The sequence below is a fragment of the Apostichopus japonicus genome, chromosome 20, assembly GCF_037975245.1.
Source record: "Apostichopus japonicus isolate 1M-3 chromosome 20, ASM3797524v1, whole genome shotgun sequence".
NCBI classification, from domain to species: Eukaryota; Metazoa; Echinodermata; class Holothuroidea; order Aspidochirotida; family Stichopodidae; genus Apostichopus; species Apostichopus japonicus.
This window is the reverse complement of record NC_092580.1, coordinates 33,910,969-33,917,775: the sequence shown is the minus strand read 5'-3', so window position 1 is coordinate 33,917,775 and position 6,807 is coordinate 33,910,969. Positions and strand designations below refer to the sequence as shown.

Here is a 6,807-nt window from a genome sequence, read left to right as displayed (position 1 = left end):
GGTCTTGATGATGCGTATTCTTCCCGGCTGTTCGTCATGATCCAGCCGTATAGTTGGTTGCTATAAACCATGGCTCCATGCCATAACAGACAAATCAGTAGGATGCGTACCATGAACGTAAGCTGAGAGTTCTCATGAACAGTAACCGTGCCTAGTGGCGTCGCCAGACGTTTCAATCTTGGAGGGGGGGGGGGGGGCACAGTGGGGGGCACAACACTTAATGATGGGGCACAATGAGGTGGATAAAAAGTGTACAAAAAATAGAAATTAACACCTCTGCTTTGATAATTTTTCATGTTTAATGTTTATTAAGATGCAATTTGGTGCTATCTGGTGATTATCCATTATGAGAGAACAAAACATGTTTTCCGCTTGAATAGTTGGAGCGGAAGCACACTTCAGCCCCCATCAAGAGGGTTGGGGAAAGTTAACAACGTGTTGGAAATTAAAATTTTAAATTCATGCAGGGTAGTAGTGAAGTTTAAGCACTAGCGGTTCACGCCCCGCGAATTTTTTTTTCCCAAACAGGTTCTCAATTACGGAGTTTTCAGCCAATCAGATTGCTCGTGACGTCAGCATCAAACGCTTGATAGTTCGAAGACATACACTGAGTCACACACTGACACTTAATAAAGTCTTGTTACGCGGTTTCCCTGCAAACGCCCTAACTTTTACTTTTAATGCTTGGATAACATGTTTACCTTACTTATGATACATACGCTACATTCTATCGGTTTCGTGTTTACGCCATCCAAGATTCGTCAGCCGTTCTATTGAAATCGGAATTCGTTTCGTAGAATGGGTAGGCCTACACCAAAATCAACTTCACGACGCGAGTTCAGCCTTGAATGAATATACGCAAAACAGTTTAGTGTATAGTCAAGGCTTCATAATTGACGCACCCCCGTAATTGACGCACCCCCGTAATTGACGCACCTTCAATTATTACTAGCAACGATAGAGCAGGCCACCTAAGCTTTATGCAGTCAAGCAGAATTACATATTTCATGAGTTTGAATCCATTTCAGCTATTTGATGACCAAATTGTGGAATTTTTAAGCTTTTAACACACTTCCCCCGGTTTTGTACGTTCAGTTTTTGGGCATTTGGAAATCTTGTACCCTATAAATAACCAACATTTCCTCAATATCATGGACAACACTACACTCTGGGACCTGATCTGTCTAAGCTTAGCGGCTCAAAGTATAGCAAACAGCATCTAAAGTCAATGGATGTATACTAAAGCCTTCACTACAGTTAGCTTATCGACGAATGTGTCAATTTAGGGGTATGAAAAGAACTTGACACTGCAGACATTTTGTGGCCAAGTTCTGCTCAATTGTACGTTGCATATGCACAAAACAATAAATATATTGAGATCATTACATTTCTGAGGAACCACACACATGAAAAACACATACAGTTGAGTGATTTTGATTTTTCCTTCATAGAAATCGTTGATCAAATCCTTAAGTGCGTCACTTATGAGCCCACCATGCTACAGTATGATGTATTTCCGTCACTGCACTGTGTACACAGTTATAATACATATAGGCCTACATCGCATGTGTTATATACCCCTGTACGAAACTTTCACTGTGCGATGTTATCGATAAATGCCTTCACAGAAAACTTCGATCAACGTAGATCATACAATACTAGTGTGTTCATTATGTCTAAACCAATTCCAAACACATCTACATATATTTACGAAAAGCTGCGGGTAATTTTGAACGGGTATATCTTCGTTGCAACGAATGGATGCAGACATTTTGATAACCTCGAAGTGAAGGGTTTTATTGTTATGACGTAACTTTTCCGACCAATCATGAGAGACTATTTATACACAATTGAGAACCTGTTTGGGAAAAAATTCGCCGCCGGGACCTCAGTGACCTTGTTAGTGAGAAAACAACTGTTTATTGTGTTGGTCGGTGGAAAGAAGTTTTACTGATGCACACAATACGTTTCGTCATGTGTAAACAAAGATTTTGTTTGAGTAATTTTATTAACACTAACAATCGCATCTGGGGGGGCATCTTGGGCACTATTTTGGGGGGCACGTACCCCCCCCCCCAGGCCACCCCATGGCAACGCCACTGATCATACCTGTGTCAAATATATTTCAAATTCACTTTATAAATTGAAAAACAACTGGAAACTAGTACTGTACTCTAGGGGATGATTGTATTACGTAATTGCAAGATGTTAATCTTCATATGTGACGAAACAATTTTATGCATGTAATCGGCACTCGACCTGACAGCAGAATTTATTTGGGAATCTACAGATAAGTAATCTAAATAGGATACTATGTGGTACAAATAATGGAAATATTTAACCGAAAGTAAATTTAAGGAAACTTGGAACGATCGAAATATCTAACAATTGAAATAAGTTGGTGATTTGTTCTTCCGTTTCATTTGTCTTATCATACTTTCATTTTTTGTTATTTTATTTCGGAAGTCACGGGGTTCTTCGGAAACCAAGAACCGACCACCTTGTACGGACATGTCTACATACTTGAATACTGCCGTAATGAGAAGTTACAAGTTTAAAAATCCCATAAGAGAAGTCACGTGCACTGTAAACATTAGTTAGTCACGAATAGCAAAACTCTAGTCACAGTGACTAGAGTAAGCTAGTCATTACCAATTCGTTAGTTGCAGACCAATTTGCATGGTCGTTCGACAAACATAAATTAGTCACATAAATTTGTACGAACTTTTTTGACACTCACTATGCATGTCATGTATGTAAGCGTGACGAGAATATTCTAGTCTTCTGTTTGTTTACTTTCTATAACCTTCAGCTTTGACCAATGACGTCATTATTTTTATCCAATCATCGTACCGTAGAATACCGTGTAACTCAGCTGATCAGAGATCAAAAATTCAGACGACGGCCGGCGATTACATGTATACTGTATGCACGTACGTGGTACGTCGTACGTCGTACACTGCGGCCATTACCTAACTGCAGATAGAACATGCAGGGCCATCAACAAAATAAGAAGATTCTTAATCATTTAACAAATTGTCAAAAGCAGTTTCAAAATGTGGTCAGTTAGGTAAGCTCAATCACAACTGAAATTCTAATGAATAATAATTGACACAATTGACATAATGTTCAAAGAAGGTTTGAATATCCGCGATATGTTTGGCTGGAGAGTATGGGTAAAATTATAACGTTAGGCCATAGCAAGCAAAACTGTGGCTAACGCTAGGACGAAGCTAGGCTAGGAGTTTAGTCTACCTAGTGTAGCCCACATGCGCTCGTACTTCGTAGATGTATAGTACTATAGAAGCAGTAATACACACTTATATGACATATTTTATATAAATGTGTATGATTAGCTAGTATACTAGGCCTATATTCTATAATGTTACGAGCGCCTGTGGTGTAGGCTAGCATACGTCAAGTTTCTAGACACTTCGTCGACCACCAACCCGGTCTGCATTTCGTGCACTCTGAACTGAAGATCTTCGGAGTGGTACTTACCTTCTGCTCTAGTACATGGAACAAAGTACATGGTACTCATATTTTAGGTTATTTTTGATAAAGTTGAGAGTACCTGGTGTTTAACTAAGAACAAAAACTCAGTTTCAATGCATGAAATACCCATAATGTTGTTAGCTTAGGCCTCAGGTTCATAGTGGCGCTATCATGCTATGTTAGTATCCTACTTCCTAGACCAAGTCTACACCAGCTGTAGCCCAATGTTGTAGGGTTCTGTATCCTAAGTGGAGTGGCTGCTGAGTGCTAATACCCTGGATAGAGAATGTTTTGAGTCTTGTTTAGCAAATAATCCACAAAGGTATGCATTTTCTGCTCCTGCATATGAGCATCAAGGGGTTTTGAACCTACTCAGCCTATCATTAATTTTCTGTTGTTTGTCAATTTTCAGAGAAAGTTGATGTGCCAAGTCCTCAGCATTCACAGCTATATACTTTGAATGGTTGTGGTATCAATGGACTCAACTGGTTAGATGAGGGAACAACAAATTTCAAACAACTCTGACAGCAGAAATAGATATCCAGATACTTCCATGGGAGATCTACTGTAGTAACTATAGGAACCAGTGCTTGCCACCCATGGAGAATAAGGTAATTTGACGTTGTTGTTCTTTGACGAGCAACAAATTTGAATGTTTTATCACAAATTATGCCCCCTATCTACCTCTTGTCCCCTACACCTGTCTTTAATACATTATAACAACCTATGGATAAACCTGTAAATGGACTGGATATGTTATTGAGGTGAACTGTGTATTTAGATAGCATTTCAGTAAACTTTCCTTTAGACTACTGTACATACTGTTACAGTTAGGCTGTGGTTTACAAATCCCAATGATCCAGTTTTGGCAAAGAACACCTTCAATTCTCTTATTCTAAGTAACTTAACAGTTGCATTGAAGTGACAGGTAATATCAGTTTAACATGTTCCAAACAGTTCAGGAATATATTGGGGTATATCCTGTAGGTCAGTTTGGGAGGAATCAACTGAGCTAAACAAAAGTAGTTTTCAATTTCATCACATTTCAGAGCCAGAGACGAAAAAGCCCTCCCCGCTGACCCTTCTCTGGATGATGTTGCTGCAGGTATGGCAAGCCAGACCAAGTGGACTGTGATCCGGATACCAATAAAACCTGCAAGAATCAAAATGCACCCAACTTGGTCAAGTTTATCAAAATTGGTGACTGGAAATGTTGTTGCAGACGTAGACCTGGTTACTGCTTACACAGTATTGCTCATATGTGTATTTACACACTGCACAGTGCATACTGAAATCTCTGAAAAGACATCTTTATGGACCAAAAATGATAATTGCATTGAAATATGTTGTGGTTTATATTGTGACGACTATAAAAAGTATCATTTTGGTATGAAAAAAAATTAATCTCTCACTTAAGTTGGCATACTCCTATTAGAGCCTATATCCATCCCTTCGATTGTTCCCCTTCAGGAAAAGTGCCAAAAAGCAGCGGGGAACATCTTTTTTAACCCGTTATCAATCATAATATAGTTTTGTGTGGCTTGCATGTTGAAGAGCATGAATGTACATGTGGTGAGAAAATTGGGTCAATTGAGGCAGTTTTAGACCCCTTTAGGCTTCCCAGGAGCAGCGTAGGAAAATTGTTTACCTCTGAGTGAAGAGGTTTGTTTACAAGTGACGAAAACTTCCGGCTCGAATAGCAAAAAATCTACATGGTCATGATACAGAAAATTGTTAGTGCCATGAAAGGCCAACTTGTCAGCTATCCGGTGATAGGTAGCATTTAACTAGTGAAAACTTCTATCTAGACTTAGAGACCACATTACTTTTGTGATTTAGTGTGTAAGTCAATGGGGCTTTAAATGGGCTTATGCTACCTTAAGTTACATATAAGGAACAATCTGTGATATATAGTGCGCATTATGCAATCACTGAAATAACCACAGTACGTAAAGACATAGAGAAGTTGTGGCGGAATGGTTGGGGCACTGAACACATGATTCCATAATCGTAGGTTCATGTACCAACCTGGTCGATACGTATGTATCTTTAATGAAGACACTTAATCTCAATTGCCGCTCTTTACTCAGGTGTATAGGGTACCCTGGGAGGTAATTCAAAAATATAGCATTTGCACCGCTTCATGGCTGCAATGATATGGGATGTCCCCTGGGGAACATGTAGCTGTAGCTCAGCATTGTTTCTACCATTCAAGACATAACTTATAGTTTGTGATAAAGTACTTCTAGAAATGTTTTAACTACTTTGTTTTCTGTTCCACCCTAATGTTGCGTCAAGGATAATAACATATTCAACTTACATGTTCTGCATTAATATTGTACCATCACATCCATGGTCAGAAAATGATAATAATATCACTTCCAAGTTCCTAATTCGAGATGAAGATTATAAGGATATTTGCTGGCCCTTTTTAACAGCTAAGGTCATATAGAGCTACTCAAGGCCTTTTTATACCATTTGATTTGACATGGGGTATTATTTTTATAAAAAAATTTATAAATATGATATATTATTTTGTGTATATTAAATATATGTTATGTATATTTAAATATTAATTAAGATAATTTATTTGGCTAAACTTCTATTTATATATTTGAGCTGCGTACTCGCAAATTTTCCCTTTGTCTGCCCACACCTCTTCCATGCTGCTATTTTGATGAAACTGATAGAGCCCATAATGATGCATGGTCAGTGGACAATGAGGGTCTTTAAGAAATTGTAGGTATAGGTTCATCAGGGGGTCTAATTGTTTGAAAACTGTTGAACACTGCCAAATTAATGGCTTAGGAGCATTTCAAAGTAATCCCATAAGTATTCTCAAGATGTTTTGTGGGAAAAGATTTTGACAATTTTGTAAAAATAAGTTTTCCCAATTTTCCCATAAATATTTATTTTAGTTTTAAATGTTCTTTAACCTTTAGTGTTTGTTACTGTTCTTTATGAGATGACTTTTAAATGGAATGTTTATTTGTCACATTTTGCATTAATACTGAATGTTAATAAAAATTACCATGACACTTACAATGTGTGTCACTATCTCATTTCTTAACTAATCAGTACTTAATCTTAAACTAGTCTTGTGACCTAAATAAGTAGTCACAGTTGCAATGACTAATATTTTTAGTCACTGGACTAAGCTTTGGTCGATAGAGGCATCGTAGTAGGACTAATTTTAATTAGTCAAAAAACTCAATTTAATTAGTCACAAAACTAATGTTATACAGTCAAATGACTAGAAAAAACTGGTCGATAGAGACATCGTTGTGACTATTTTTTTTTAGTCATATTGAC

The 6,807-nt window shown here is 37.8% G+C and overlaps 1 long non-coding RNA gene across 1 annotated transcript; it reads left to right on the top strand.

Annotated features, from left to right (window-relative positions):
* Positions 1–2,600: 2,600 nt before the first annotated feature.
* LOC139961896 (uncharacterized) lies at positions 2,601–6,540 on the top strand. Its single transcript, XR_011791073.1, has 3 exons — positions 2,601–3,070; positions 3,908–4,106; positions 4,545–6,540. It is a non-coding gene; the product is annotated as an uncharacterized lncRNA (long non-coding RNA).
* Positions 6,541–6,807: the final 267 nt, after the last annotated feature.